Source organism: Camelina sativa, chromosome 7 (genome assembly GCF_000633955.1).
Source record: "Camelina sativa cultivar DH55 chromosome 7, Cs, whole genome shotgun sequence".
NCBI classification, from domain to species: Eukaryota; Viridiplantae; Streptophyta; class Magnoliopsida; order Brassicales; family Brassicaceae; genus Camelina; species Camelina sativa.
Genome location: NC_025691.1, coordinates 11756379 through 11774061, shown reverse-complemented (window position 1 = coordinate 11774061; position 17683 = coordinate 11756379). Strand labels below are relative to the sequence as shown.

General features: G+C 31.1%; 1 pseudogene; it reads left to right on the top strand.

The window, feature by feature from the left end:
• On the top strand, positions 14404-17665 carry LOC104700956 (annotated as a pseudogene).

Genomic DNA, 17683 nt, shown 5'->3' with positions numbered 1-17683 from the left:
TATATATATTTCCTTATACGTTTATCTCGGAATTTTGAAAGATTAATTAGACTGTTAGTAATTAAGGATTTAAAGAAGGATCCGATTAGTGTAATCGGGTTTTAAATCAAAATTTAAAACCGACCCGAGATGTAAGTGTACACAATTAACCTTACTGAGCTTTAAATAATTGATTTAACATAAGGCTAGTTGTGGAAATCGTTTGGAAAATATGAGGATGGCACAAAAATGTACTCCAAAAATGTTAAGATAGATTATTTGTTTTTTTTTTATTGCTATGTTAATTATTTATAACTAACCACTATTTTGCAAAAAAAATGCTGTTCTAAAAAATTGTTTTTATTATAAATTTCTTAAAATTGTTTTTAATGCTCTTTTTATTTTTTTCTTTTTTTTTGGTAGGAGAGCGGAAGGCAAAATTTCCACCGCTTATTAGAAAAGTAAACAACTACGTTCTTTTTTTTGTATTTTGACATCAATGTTTTATATTCTAAAATAACTTTTTGATGAATATTTGTCTCATTTGTTCTTAAATAAAACTTAATGAAATACAAATTTTAATATTAATTTTTTTTTTGAATATTTACAAGTTTTCTTTATTTTGCAACATTTAGACTATTAAAATGAACAACAACAAAAAAATGAAAAAGAAAAATATATTAAGGATAATAAATAAAGTGGGGAGCAAACAAGGTTCACAAATTCATATTATAGGTCTGATTTAGTTGACGATAGAAACGTCTGTTGGAATAAATAATCATGATGTCCATTTCCTTCTCCTTCATGCAAGATGTCTTGTCTCTCTCCTTCATGTAAGCCATCTTTGTAACAGCTAGTTTTTTATCTTCTTCTTCTATATATTTGTATCTCTCCTGTATTCTCAGATCTAAGAGAAATAATATATAGTTTCTCTCTATTCTCTTTATTCTCTCTATCCGCTTATATTTCTACATGGTATCAGAGCTCTAGATCCTTATTCTCTTTTGCNATTAACCTTACTGAGCTTTAAATAATTGATTTAACATAAGGCTAGTTGTGGAAATCGTTTGGAAAATATGAGGATGGCACAAAAATGTACTCCAAAAATGTTAAGATAGATTATTTGTTTTTTTTTTATTGCTATGTTAATTATTTATAACTAACCACTATTTTGCAAAAAAAATGCTGTTCTAAAAAATTGTTTTTATTATAAATTTCTTAAAATTGTTTTTAATGCTCTTTTTATTTTTTTCTTTTTTTTTGGTAGGAGAGCGGAAGGCAAAATTTCCACCGCTTATTAGAAAAGTAAACAACTACGTTCTTTTTTTTGTATTTTGACATCAATGTTTTATATTCTAAAATAACTTTTTGATGAATATTTGTCTCATTTGTTCTTAAATAAAACTTAATGAAATACAAATTTTAATATTAATTTTTTTTTTGAATATTTACAAGTTTTCTTTATTTTGCAACATTTAGACTATTAAAATGAACAACAACAAAAAAATGAAAAAGAAAAATATATTAAGGATAATAAATAAAGTGGGGAGCAAACAAGGTTCACAAATTCATATTATAGGTCTGATTTAGTTGACGATAGAAACGTCTGTTGGAATAAATAATCATGATGTCCATTTCCTTCTCCTTCATGCAAGATGTCTTGTCTCTCTCCTTCATGTAAGCCATCTTTGTAACAGCTAGTTTTTTATCTTCTTCTTCTATATATTTGTATCTCTCCTGTATTCTCAGATCTAAGAGAAATAATATATAGTTTCTCTCTATTCTCTTTATTCTCTCTATCCGCTTATATTTCTACATGGTATCAGAGCTCTAGATCCTTATTCTCTTTTGCTATTATTCTTTTTCTTTTCTTTTCTGGGTATGGAAAACTCAAAACAGATTACCCTTCCTGTTATCCTTAAAGGGGATAATTACATTCTTTGGTCTAGGACTACCAAAACTGCTCTTTGCAGTCGGGGTCTATGGAATCATATTTTAAGCACCAGAGAGGTGACTGTTGGTATTCTGGAGAATGAAGAAGATGTTGCAGATAAAAACCCTTTTGGCAGTTCTGAAGCATCCACCCTTGAGTGTGACAAATGGTTTCAAGAAAATCAAATGGTTCTTGCCATTCTTCAAAGCTCTCTAGAGCAGTCTCTCCTTACTGCATATTCTTATTGTAAAACAACAAAGGAGTTGTGGGATACCCTAAAAGGTGTCTATGCAAAATGTTTCAAATCTCAGCCGAATCTGTGAAGTGAAGAAGGCATTAAGCAATTTAACTCAAGAGGAGAAACCTTTTAACCAACATTTTGGAGAATTCAAATCTCTTTGGTCAGAGTTGGAGACTCTTCGTCCTCCAACAACAAATCAGATGGTGCTTAATGAAAGGCGTGAACAAGATCAAGTCTTTGGGCTTCTTCTTACTCTCAACCCTTCTTTCAATGGTCTCATCCGTCATATCCTCAGATCTGAAAAGCTTCCCAATTTGAATGAGGTTTGTATGCAAATTCAAAAGGAAGATGGATCTACTGGTTTGTTTAGCCAGAAAAGTGAGCTTGCTATCGCACATAAAGGAGCTTATGACAAAGGATCTTACAAAAGAAGTGACTACAACAAGTTATTGTGTGATCACTGCAAGAGGAAAGGGCACACCAAGGATAAGTGTTGGGTTCTCCATCCTCATCTGAAGCCGGCTAAGATGAATGAACCTAGGAAGGCTATGTTTGCATCTGCTGCTGATGAAGATGTGGTTAGAAAATCTGATCTTGATGCCCTTATCAAAAGCATTGCTTCTCTCAAAGAATCTGGTAATGCTCTACTTACTCTAAAATCTCATAAGCCAATTATTGTTGATTTTGGTGCTTCTCATCATATGATCAGTGATGTTAATCTTATTGATTATGTTAAACCTGCAACTGGAAATGTTATCATTGCTAATGGTCATGGTGTTCCTGTTAAAGGCATAGGAAATCTGAAATTGTTTAACAAAGATTCTTAAGCTTTCTATATGCCTGAATTTACTTCAAACCTTTTGTCTGTCAAAAAGGCAATAAGAGATCTTGATTGCTTGGCTATTTTCAGTCCTAATGAGATTTGGTTTCAGGATATTAAGACGGGAAAGACTATTGGTGAAGGATCAACAAAGAATGATCTCTATGTTCTTGAAGATCTCAATCTTGTTTCTGCTTTTGCTAATAATTCTGTTTGGCATGCTAGACTTGGTCATCCTCATACTAAGGCCCTTAGTATGCTACTTCCTAAAATGTCTTTTGATCATGAGAAGTGTGAGGCTTGTATTTTAGGAACGCATTGTAAAACTGTTTTTCCAAACTCTAATACTACTTATCAAGATTGTTTTGAACTTATTCATTCTGATGTTTGATCTGCTCCTTGTGCTTCAATAGATAATAACAAATATTTTGTTACGTTTATTGATGAAAAATCTAAATATATGTGGCTAACTCTTTTACCTTCAAAAGGCCGTGTTTTTGAAGCTTTTTCAAACTTTCACAGTTATGTTTCCACTCAGTTCAATGCGAAGATAAAGACTTTGAGGACCGACAATGGTGGAGAATATACTAGCAATGAATTCAAGGTGTTCACTTCTAAACATGGGATTGTCCATCAAACGACTTGTCCTTATACCCCTCAACAAAATGGTGTCTCTGAGCGTAAAAATCGTCACCTTATGGAAGTAGCAAGGACCATGATGTTTTACAAGAATGTTCCAAAACAGTATTGGAGTGATGCTGTCATGACAGCATGTTATCTCATTAATAGACTCCCCACAAAATGTCTCAATGACATTTCTCCATATGAGGTACTAAATCAAATTAAACCTTCTGTTGATTTTCTATAAGTTTTTGGTTGTGTTTGCTATGTTCATGTCCCAGATGATCAAAGGAATAAGCTCCAGCCTAAAAGCATCAAATGCATCTTTATTGGGTACTCTCCTACTCAAAAAGGGTACAAATGCTACCACCCAGGAACAAGAAGGACTTATGTCTCTCGTGATGTAAAGTTTGATGAAGACAAATGTTTCTTTGAGGAAAAAGATTGGAGCAAATTGAAGGACTTGACAAATTCTGAATCTGATCGTGCTCAAAGCCTCAAGTTTCTTTTGGAAAATCTCAATTCTTTAAATAACAATAGAAAAGAGGAGCTACAAGTTCAGCAAATTTCTGAAATCATGCAGCAAACTTCTCAAATTGTCCAGCAGACTTCATAAAACTTGCAGCAGACTTCAGAAAACTTGCAGTAGACTTCAGAAAATTTGCAGCAGACTTCAGAAAACTTGCTGCAGACTTCTCCAGAAAACTTACAGCAGACTTCAGAAAACTTGCAACAGACTACTCCAAACCTGCAACAAACTTCTCCAAACCTGCAGCAAACTTCTGAAAATGCACATGACTCTTCTCAACATCCTATGGCTGCAACTAAAGTTCACAACACCAATGGTGATTATGATACTGAGATTGCCATTCATGAAGATGATTCACCTTTGCCTCTCCGAAGAAGTCAAAGACCAAGAACGGATCCTAACATTTTGCTGCAAAAGCGGTTTTGCTATAACTCTTCAACTGCTCATCCTATTCAAGGTTTTTGTTCTTTAGCTAACCTTCCTACTGACCATCAAGTTTTTCTTAGCAAAATTGACCAGGAAACTGTGCCAAAGACTTATGAAGAAGCAAAAGACAATGAGGTTTGGCTTGCTGCTGTTGATGATGAACATGGAGCCATGAAAAGGAACCACACATGGGATGAGGTGGATCTTCCTAAAGGCAAGAAGCCATTTGGATCTAAGTGGATTTTTACAATCAAATACCACAACAATGGTGAAATAGAAAGACACAAAGCTCATTTAGTGGCTAAAGGTTTCACTCAAACATATGGAGAAGACTATAAAGACACTTTTGCTCCAGTTGCCAAACTTCATACGGTTCGTGTTGTTCTTTCTCTTACCACTAACCTTTCTTGGGATTTGTGGCAGATGGATGTTAAGAATGCATTCCTTCAAGGCGAACTTGATGAAGAAGTATATATGTTACCACCTCCTGGTATTGATGTTGCACAAGGCAAAGTCCTCAAACTAAACAAAGCCATTTATGGTCTCAAACAATCTCCACGTGCTTGGTATTACAAATTAAGTAAGACACTTCTTGGTTATGGTTTTGGCAAGTCCCATGCCGATCATTCGCTTTTCACAATTCAGGGGGAAAGAGGTATTGTGGTTGTTCTTATTTATGTTGATGATATTATTATCTCTGGTGATGATAAAGAAGGTATTCAAAATACTAAATCCCTTCTTAAGTCTACTTTTGATATTAAAGACTTGGGTGAACTAAAGTACTTTCTTGGCATAGAAGTATGTCGTTCTGAGGAAGGNATACTGAGATTGCCATTCATGAAGATGATTCACCTTTGCCTCTCCGAAGAAGTCAAAGACCAAGAACGGATCCTAACATTTTGCTGCAAAAGCGGTTTTGCTATAACTTTTCAACTGCTCATCCTATTAAAGGTTTTTGTTCTTTAGCTAACCTTCCTACTGACCATCAAGTTTTTCTTAGCAAAATTGACCAGGAAACTGTGCCAAAGACTTATGAAGAAGCAAAAGACAATGAGGTTTGGCTTGCTGCTGTTGATGATGAACATGGAGCCATGAAAAGGAACCACACATGGGTTTAGGTGGACCTTCCTAAAGGCAAGAAGCCAGTTGGATCTAAGTGGATATTTACAATCAAATACCACAACAATGGTGAAATAGAAAGACACAAAGCTCGTTTAGTGGCGAAAGGCTTCACTCAAACATATGGAGAAGACTATAAAGACACTTTTGCTCCAGTTGCCAAACTTCATACGGTTCGTGTTGTTCTTTCTCTTTCCACTAACCTTTCTTGGGATTTGTGGCAGATGGATGTTAAGAATGCATCCCTTCAAGGCGAACTTGACGAAGAAGTATATATGCTACCACCTCCTGGTATTGTTGTTGCACAAGGCAAAGTCCTCAAACTAAACAAAGCTATTTATGGTCTCAAACAATCTCCACGTGCTTGGTATTACAAATTAAGTAAGACACTTCTTGGTTATGGTTTTGGCAAGTCCCATGCCGATCATTCGCTTTTCACAATTCAGGGGGAAAGAGGTATTGTGGTTGTTCTTATTTATGTTGATGATATTATTATCTCTGGTGATGATAAAGAAGGTATTCAAAATACTAAATCCCTTCTTAAGTCTACTTTTGATATTAAAGACTTGGGTGAACTAAAGTACTTTCTTGGCATAGAAGTATGTCGTTCTGAGGAAGGACTATTTCTATCTCAAAGGAAGTATACACTTGATCTTCTTAATGATACAGGAAAGTTTGGAGCCAAACCGGTGAATACTCCCATTGAAGAAAAATACAAAGACTCTCGAGAGGGGGAACCTGAAGGGAAACCTTATAACAACATTGGACAATACCAAAGAATTGTGGGTAAGCTCATTTATCTCACAATTACTCGCCCTGATTTGTGTTTTGCTGTGAATCAGGTAAGTCAACATATGAAAGCTCCTACCATCCACCATTGGAATACGGTGGAAAGGATTCTCAGTTACTTGAAAGGATCTCCAGGAAAAGGTATTTGGATGAACAAGAATGGCCACACTGAGCTTGTTGGCTATTGTGATGCGGGTTACGCTGGAGACAAGTCTCATAGGAAATCGACTGGAGGCTATTGTACGTTTGTTGGTGGGAATTTGGTCACTTGGAAAAACAAGAAGCAGAAGGTGGTTTCAAGGTCTAGTTCTGAAACTGAGTACCGTTCCATGGATGATACTACTGATGAGCTTATTTGGCTTAAGGCGTTGCTTTTGGATCTTGGAGTCAAGATATCTCAACCTATCACCATGCATTGTGACAACCAAGCTGCTATTCACATTGCTTCGAATTCTGTGTTTCATGAACGCACCAAACATATAGAAGTGGACTGTAACCATATTCGTGAGAAGATTGAACTTGGGATCATCTCTCCCATCTATACTCAAAGTTCTGATCAACTTGCAGATATCTTCACCAAGGCAACAAATTCAAAGGTGTGCAATTTCATTCTAAGAAAGCTTGGCTTAGTTGATCTTCACAAACCTAAAATGTGATTGTTGTGCTCTTTTTCCCTTTTCCATGGTTTTCCCCGTTGGGTTTTCTTGGTAAGGTTTTTAATGAGACAACTCTATTTTAGGCATGATCTCCCTATGCCAAACTTGAGGGGGAATGTTAGAATAAATAATCATGATGTCCCTTTCTCTCTCCTTCATGCAACATGTCTTGTCTCTTTCCTTCATGCAAACCATCTTTGTAACAGCTAGTTTTTATCTTCTTCTTCTATATATTTGTATCTCTCTTGTGTTCTCAGATATAAGAGATATAATATACAGTTTCTCTCTGTTCTCTATATTCTCTCTATCCGCTTATATTTCTACATCGTCTAGTTGATAAGCATATAGGATGGCTAGCTGTTGGTGACCAATGGCAGAGTCATATGTAGAGGGAGCTATTGGTTCAATGTAAATGAGCTGCGAAAGAATATATAACTTAGAAAATTTATCATAGAAATCGTCGAGATTCATTCTTAAAATCAAAATTAAACAAAAAAAAAATAGAAGCAAAACATATGTATTAGACTAGATTCTAGCCTTAGACTCGTGAGCAACATATCACACTCTGGCAGCAACGCCTTGACGATGTTGTTAATTTCTCTCAACTCAAGTCTCTTACCCCAAACCACATGGAAGTCGAAAGTTCACAGCTACTCATATGTAGCTTTTAAATATCAAATCCCATAGAGAGTGATGCTGCTTGCACGAATGTCACGAATCTTATAAGAAAAGATGTAGCTAGGATGAATATTATTTTGGTTTTGAGGCTTATTGGTACACTACAAAAAAAAGTGCATATTACATCAATTAAATTGTATCAAAAAATCAAGTGATATTAATTTGTATTACTTATTTATAATTGATACCAAAAATAAAATTTAATTGATATCGTTATTGATTGTACGACATCAATCAACTAAAACTGATGCAAACTAGTATAAATTTGTATCACTTTCAGATATTGATATAAATATGTATAAATGCATCACTTAAATAATTGATGTATTAATTCATTTATCTTAACATCATTTTGCAAATAATAAAATAATTTACATCAATAAAAGATGATGCTAATACGATTATACTAATTATGTCAAAACTAATTTTGTGATTTAGTTCAATTGCTAAAAGTTAAAACTGATGATAAAAAAAAGAATTTATTTGATTAAAACATTTATACATGCACTAGCATAATCGATATACATTATCATTGACTGATATTGTTCCCAATACATTTATTGTATTTTAGATTTTCTAATTAACTGCTTATGTAAACCCTTCATATGTTGATGTTGCAATAATAAGTTATTTTTTTAAAAATAATTATCTTCCGTGTAAGTGATTATATTTGTATGCCCATGTTTTGGTCTAATATCAATAAGATCGTTTCTGTTTTTCTTAAGTTGGCTTTGAAACCAATTTTGAGTTAAGCAAATAATGGGTCGAATTATGGTGTTAATAAGTAATATGAATTCTTATGTATATATATTGTATATATGTGACTATAAGTTTAGCTAACTAAAAAATTCTGTAATATTTAAATATAATCTTGAACATATATATATAAATACATATATATTTTATTTGTGGGAGGAATGTATGGAATTATTGGATAGAAGTTATTTTAAGTTAAATGACCTTTTATGCCTTTAAAGTGAGTTAAATTTTAATAAATTTTTATATGTGTCTTGACCTTTTTTAAAAGGAATACCAAGTGTTTCCTTCCAAATTTGAAGTGACATAGTATTTTAGTTTTCTTATATGATTTTATGAACTTCAATGTAAAGGTTTTTCAAAGTAATAAGTACACTCACACTGATTGAATTATAAAATTTGGAGAAATATTTATTTCGATTAATCATCTGCTCTTTTAAATATATTAAATAAGTATGTTGCTGTTCCTACAAATAGGACAACATATATTATAGTTTAACCATGGAGTTAAGCAATGGAAATGGAACTTGTGATCGCAAGACAAAATGCTTATATATATTATGTTACACATTGATCGTTTAAAAATGAATTGGAACATCTAATTCTCAAATAAAGTTGATTTTTTTTTGTTAAAACCAACATATGTGAATTTAAATTTAACTATGCAAATTTAAAAAATAAATATGAATAGATTAGAAATGCAAGAAATATAAAAGAAATATTTTGTTTTTATATAAATAAAATAAAAATTGAAAACAATGTTAAATATATATAATACTTTCTAAATTAAAATATAGAATCAAACTCTTACAAGTTACAACACATATGAGATATACCAACATTTGATATTGGTGGGAGAGGAGGAGAGAATGATTACTATAAGATGGTAATCCAAATTAGATAATGGAGATGAATCTTTAAAAAATAGAACAATGTAAAATATATATATATATATATATAAACTTTCTAAATTAAAATATAGAATCAAACTCTTACAACACATATGAGATTTAACAACATTTGATATTGGTGGGGGAGGAGGAGAGAATGATTACTTATAAGATAATAATCCAAATTAGATAATGAAGATGAATCTTTTAAAATAAGAACAATGTAAAATATATATCATATAGTCTCTAAAATTAAAATTTAGCATTAAAAATTTACAATGATATTTCATTTGTTTTTTACAACCCATAAAACAAAAATAAGAAATCAAAAATAAAATAAAAAACGAAAAATGATTTGAGGTATTGTAGAAGAGAATGAGAGAATGTGAAAATGAGATAGTAAAAGAATGCCAATATGAGAGAATGAGAGATTGAGAGAATGCTTATTTATATGATAAGAAATAATGGAAGTTACATTTAGAATTATGGAGTTACAATAGTAATTTATTGTGTTTGAATAAAATTGAGTGATAGAATATGATTAATGCATAATTTATTTTATTTTCAGTTATAATTTTATTTTAATGTGTGAGTTAAATGTTGTGTTTATTGGGTCTTAAATATTGTTTAAAGCAATTAGAAAGCAAATAATAAAATTAGAAAACATTAAATGAAAATCAACCAATAAGGAGAGACCAAAACCTTATCTTTATATATATGATTTATAAATAACTAGATAAGGGCCCGCACAATATGCGGGTTTACAAATTGTTGAAAAAAATAAATCCTAAACCTTTAAAAAAAATTTAAAAATATATAAAGAAATTTTATTTCCTAAAGTAAATATATAAATAATTTAAGCTAGAAAATATTTTTATTTACCTTCATACATTTATTTATATTTTTATATTTTTTTTTATAAATTATAACAATTATTACAATAATTTAAAGCTAAACTATATCCTACTAAAACTTTTGCCAAATACTCATCATTACAAATATTATTATTGTCAAATTTCAAAAACTGACTTATTCACAAAATATTTTACATGCAACAAATTCATCAAAGTAACATCTAATAAGTAACCACATACAATTTTACTCTATGTTTTACCATTAAAAATATGTTCTTAAACCAAAATTATTTTATTGTTAAAGTAGTCTCTTTCTCACCACCTATAAAATGTCTTCTAAACAAATTAAACAAAATTTATGTTGTTTTACTTTCATTTTGGCATAATTATAGTTCTTATAATTACTAAAATTATTTTGTGACATAGTTTTTTTAACCATGAAGTTTTTTTAACTCCAAAGATATTGGATGAACATTTGGTGAAAATTATCTACTCGATTACAATGATTTTATGAGTAACCCAATAAGAGTTGAGAAATTGAAAGAAATATAATATAATATAATAATAAAAAAATGAAAATTATAATCATGATGGTATATATAAGTCTTAGATAATTCAGATATACAAAATAGAAACTTTATATACAATCCAAAACATGACATATGTCATGATCACGTTAAGGATCAACGACCTATTTACTCTTCAGAAGTATCCAGTTGTACTAAAACAACTTAAAGTTACGACCTATTTACTCGAATCATAAATTCTCAACTTATTTTTACCCGAATCAAAAGTTCTCATATATTTCTCCATATATATAGTTTAAACTGTTTACAAACCTAATCCGATAGAAAACCACATAAATCCAGTTAGAAACCAATTTTAAAATGGTATACCATTCCAACTTCCCAAATTTGAAACCGCTTCTCAATAATTCGATCAAGCAGCTTTTGTTTCAGTATCAGAATCATCAACATTATTTAGAAAAGAAAACTCTAAATTTTGACCAGAAACATCAACCACCAACTTATCTTCCAAACTTATAATGCTACTAACTATAGAATAACTTTTGGAACCTCTATCAGTGTCTCCATCCTCGATTAAATTAGCGGGCATAATATACTTCAATTTCATTTTATTTCATCTGATAGCTTCCATCGAAAAACCCGCACGAATCAAAGACCCACGCAATAGATCGGCAAAATTATATCAGAAAAAAAAAATCAAAGATCAAAGTTTTTGATATAAATATGTAATGTTATGTAGATATAATGTTATTTTCTTAATTAGCTGTCTTATTATGTTTCAAAAACAATAATTCTTTTGACATAACTTATGTTATTCTTTTTAAAATTGTTATTCACTATTTATTTATTAATAATAATATACATGCTTAGTGAATTACTTTTTTGTTTATACATGTCAAAATCTTATTGAGAAAACACGTATAATATAAGTAGCGTACAATGGAAAATAGATTAGTTTTGTTAATTTTCCTTTTTGATTTAGAATTTTTTTTTAGATATAAAATGTAAATTTTATTTAGATTTAATGTTATTTTCTTAATTACATGTTTTAAAAAATAATAATTTTTTGACACGTGTCAACATCTCATCAATGTATTTGACACATGTCATGATTATGTTAATGGCTAATTTGAAAACCTAACTTTATATATTAAGATTTTTAATATAATAAAAATATTAGTTCAGACTTCAGCTCAAGTTTTTTTTCCTAAGACTGCCAATCGGTTCTTCATGAACTTCGTTTTCTTCGCATGAGCCTTCACAAATCTTGTTGTAGTACTCAGTGTTCAAAATTGGCTAACCATAGAGAAATAATTTTTTTTTATGGAAACAAAGACATAAAATTTAATGTGTTAGGTTATATAGTATAATTATACAACCAAATATGGATGACACATAGTATATTTATTTTACCATGTAGTGGTTGAGAATCTTTGTAACAGTGAAACTTTGATATGGATGACACATAGTATATTTATTTTAGTTGTTTTTTTTAATATAATAAGATTATAATTATATTATGTTTTGTTTTACCAAGCTTGAAAACTGTGATTTCTGATCGTTAAAATTATCATGTGTCACGATCTGATGAGTTTCTAACTTTGATATTTAATTATTAAAATTGACACGTGTCACAATATGGTGAATTTTTAACTTTGATCTCTGATCGTTAAAATTAACACGTGTCACAATCTGGTGAGTTACTAACTTTCAGAACCAAAGTTTATATAAAAAGATAACCAACCCATTTTTCATTCATATTGCCTAAGTGACAAACGATTACTAGTATTACATAAGTGACAAATAGTTTCAACTAACAAACAATATTACATGCATGATGCATGTAGTACTTTTAGTGCTATAAAAACTGGTATCATTTCTTGTAGGGTATCTCGTAGGGGTTTCACTAGAGAGTTCACGTGAACGAAAATAAGCAAGAATATAACAAAATGGAATCAATATAACGAAATGTTGGGTGTTACGGATCTCGTAGGGGTTTAACTAGAGAGTTTCATTCTAGAATCTATACTAATATTTTTGCAGCACTTTTTGTTCAAAAATATGATTATGAAAATATTTACCATTAAATATCATTTAATGCTTATGTTCATACCCAAACAAGTTTAGTTAACTCTCTCTACTATCCTTTTAACCAAATCGAATTAAAATATTTTAAATATCTATATATATATAATGTTTTATAATTGATGTAGATATTTAGAAAATTTATTCCATATTAAAAAAATTTATTCTCCTATCATCTCTTTTTGATTTTAAAATCTAAATGTAGTGAATCATCATATAATACATAAAGTTAATAAAAATGTTTACTTTTTTTTGCATATATTATGATTTGATTTTTTTTAAACGAACATATATTACTAAATTAATATAATAGTGTGTGTTCAACATACATATATAGTAAATTTACCGTATATAGTAAATTATAGAATTTTAAGAAGTTTATCATTTATAACTAATATATCTAAACTTAATAAAAAGTTTAAACTTATGAATATTTAAACATATTAAATTTTCAAAATAACACAAACGAGTTATATTACATGACAAATTATATGACGTTACATGATTGAATTGATAATACTAAAAAAAATAAAATATCATTAATATGATACTTTAATAAGGATTAAATCCTTATTTTATAATTTTAACAACACCAATATAAAATATGTCGAATCAAACTGATTTAGTTAAGATTGTATTAAACAAAAATTGTTGTGCAGTATACCACGACTTATCTACTAAATCACTAAATTAACAGAAGAATACATTGATAAAATTAGTATTAAAATAGTACATTAACAAAAAAATATTATGTAAAAACTTGCCCCGCAGTATACCGCGGATCATAATTTAGTTCAAATAAATAAAATTTTATCACTACCAAATTCTCAAACTACAAAACACGATTATGAGACAAAGCCTATTCGTAAGAAAAATCTCCTATACCTAAAATACTTTGAGACTCAACTGATTAGCAAGCAACAACACAACAAATAGATATTCGTTAATTGATCAAGTTCGATTGGTTCACTAGACACCATGAGTTAACCACTTGGCAGGCCATGAGGAAAAACTCGTTCAAGTCTATGTGTTAGTAAAGTTCTGCAGTTATGGTGGGTTTACTTTCCTATGATCTATTCTAGTTCATGCCGCTTTCACATATTAAAATTAAGCTTGACCGAAGAAATTACGATAAAACCACTGAAAATCGTAACTCAAATTAGACTTACATTACATAGAATCCCTTGAATCATGCATCCTTAAACCCAACCAACTAATAAACTATTCAAACATGTTTAAAGCAAACAAATTCATGGATGATAAAAAGGTAAGGAAATAAACAAATCAATAAAACAAAGAGGGTTCGAAGTACTTCTTAAAGAATTACAAAAGTATATTCTCGATCGCGAAAGACATATAAACTATGATTTAAAAAAAAAAAAAAAAAAGATAGTGAACTAAGTTCAAGAATCATTAATGGGCCGTTGACGAACATTTAATGGGCCTAAATTAATAAACGAAGGAGGTAAAACAAAAAAATCTTTGCATCGTTACTGGAATTGGAACAGAGAGGCTCACGCCTCCACTCAGATCCACATATTAAAAACAAAAAAAAAAAATCATTTTTTGTGCAATCAATCAGACGAGAAGAAAGAGATCATTCATCGCCATGGGACAAGTCTTTAACAAGCTCCGAGGTTTGAAAAAATTGCTTTTAATTTGTAGGATTGGTTCATTCATAAATCAGAATCAGTTTTCTGGTCAAGTAATTTAACTTTGTATAGATAATGAAATTGCTTCTTATGGTATGTGAATGTGATCGCAATCGTAATTACAGGTAAAGAATGGAGGCATAAGCAGGTAGAAGCGATATGTGATCGTGTTTTCGATCGGTTCAAGATTCAAATCGGAAGAGCCAATCTTACGTTTGAAGAGCTATACATCGCCGTGCTTCTCGTTTACAAGTAAAAAAAAAAAAAACTTCGAGGGTTAATTTACTGATGCAGACAATTTTTTGTATTAATATTCTCTTGGTGTTGTGATGTTCGTCAGTGACATAAACAAGAGATTGCCTGGTCCGCATTTCGATCCGCCTTCTAAGGATCTTGTCAGAAGCATTATGACGGTACTACGTACTCTTTCACTTTTTCTAGAGACGTTGTTAATAACACCCAAACGCTGCTTTTGCGTTTGTGTTTAAAGGTGAAAAGAAATGAAAAACGAATTCGCAATTTTTAAGCACAAACTGATGATTGTTTTTTTTTTTCGTTTGCTTTAACTTTTAATTGGAAAATTTTACTAAACTTTTGTTTTTCTTTATCTAGGCACCCGATTAAATTGGTCTTCGAAAGTGATTAACTTATTTTAAATTGATTTTCAATGAATTAAAGAGAAACACCTTTTATGAGAAAAAAATAAAAATTAATATTATGGAAAAAGAAAACCATTGATTAATTTCTGGTTAGTTGGCTGGACAAACGCTTGATTAGCGTCTACCGAACTTTTTGTTAATATGATCTTAATTTTTAAATTGTGGATATTTCTGGAAAAAAAAAAGTAATATTGAGACTGGGTTGGTGGTATTGTAATAGTGACGGGGTAATTGTGGGATTGGGTTGGTGGTATTGTAATAGTGAGGATACTACGCTACTCTTGGGAGTTCGGAGTACCAGACACAACCCTTCACCTCTACATTCAGAATTACAAGCATTGATTTGGGCTATGGAGTCTCTCCTGGCGGCGGGTGTTGATTGTCCAAGGTTCGAGACGGATTGTGCGGAGTTGGGCGCAATGGTGGAGTCCCTCGACGATTGGCCTGCTTTTTCGATTTTTTTGGACGACTTCACTATACTCAAATCATCATTCCCTTCCTTTACTCTTACCAGAGTTTCACGTGCGTCAAATGTACGGGCATATTGCCTCGTTCGATCTTCGCGTTCTTTAGATTCTGAAATTTCATTTGTAAACTCTTATCTTCCGGTTTGGGCAATCAATCTTGGAGTTATATTTTAATTAATTGTTTGGTTGAANGCAGCAGCAGTTGTTGTGAAGCGCACTTGTAGAAGTAGATAAGTCTGTCTTGTAGACTTGTAGTAGATAATATACCTGAAATTTATATGTAGAAGTTTCTATATCCCAAATATCCAAACTGAAATGAAAAAAATGTATGCTTAAAAGTGACTTTGGTTTTAGGCTTAATTGTTTGAACAGCCGTAATGTTGTAGTAAAGAGAACCGGGCTAGCATGAGACACACACTCGAAGAAAAGAGTAAATATAATGTATTCAACTAAAGTATCACATTAATTGTTGTTTAGTGGTTAATGGATCGCTTTATTAGTTGAGTGACAACAATTTGAGTTCTCTCATTGTGATTTTATATATTACTGAGTATTGTCTATTGACAAATTTTGATATTTTGGTTCAATTAAGTTTGATATCTATACTATTAATCTATCTTAACATTTTTGAAGTACATTTTTGTGTCATCTTCTCTTATCTTTGTATCCAAACAAGTTTCAACTAAATTCTATACAATCATTACAACCAAACACAATAATTTCCTTATTTGATAATATTAATTTCCTAAAATATATCTATTTAATTTAAATAAACATGTTAGATTAAAATATAATTCTCCTTTCATTTTTATTTAATCTTATATTTAATTATTTTAATTACTATTTAATACATAAAGTTAATAAAATTTTAGATTTTTTTAGCATATAATGTGATTTGAATTTTTATAAACAGATATATATTNGGACAAACGCTTGATTAGCGTCTACCGAACTTTTTGTTAATATGATCTTAATTTTTAAATTGTGGATATTTCTGGAAAAAAAAAAGTAATATTGAGACTGGGTTGGTGGTATTGTAATAGTGACGGGGTAATTGTGGGATTGGGTTGGTGGTATTGTAATAGTGAGGATACTACGCTACTCTTGGGAGTTCGGAGTACCAGACACAACCCTTCACCTCTACATTCAGAATTACAAGCATTGATTTGGGCTATGGAGTCTCTCCTGGCGGCGGGTGTTGATTGTCCAAGGTTCGAGACGGATTGTGCGGAGTTGGGCGCAATGGTGGAGTCCCTCGACGATTGGCCTGCTTTTTCGATTTTTTTGGACGACTTCACTATACTCAAATCATCATTCCCTTCCTTTACTCTTACCAGAGTTTCACGTGCGTCAAATGTACGGGCATATTGCCTCGTTCGATCTTCGCGTTCTTTAGATTCTGAAATTTCATTTGTAAACTCTTATCTTCCGGTTTGGGCAATCAATCTTGGAGTTATATTTTAATTAATTGTTTGGTTGAAAAAAAAAAATACATAGTAAAAGAAAATGGAGACAAACAAATTATTAAAGTCTCTGGAAGATTTGGTATATTTGAGTGCTCATATTGTTTGTGTGATGTTTTTTTTTTGGGTAATAGGACTGTGATATCAACTTGGATGGAGAAATTGATAGGGAGGAGTTTGTGAAGTTTTTGAGCAGCTTACGGCCGAGACATTCAATGTGGTTAGTCAAGGTTTGATCATATCTTTGATTGTGGCTCCTACTGTGGCTATCACTACGAAGAGGGCCACGGAAGGTGTTCCAGGAGTTGGCAAAGTTGTGCAGAAGCTGCCTACTTCAATCTATGCTTCTCTTGTGACTCTTGTAGTTATGTGGGTGAATTCTGATTAGTTAAGCTTCTCATATTGCAAAGCTTGTCACCAAATAAATTTGTTTATACTTAAATGTGTCAACTTCTTTTACCACAAAAGTATTGAAACAACGTAAGGATTGTTGAACGGTCGGATGATACTTTCTTTGTGAACTCTTTTTTTTTTTTTTT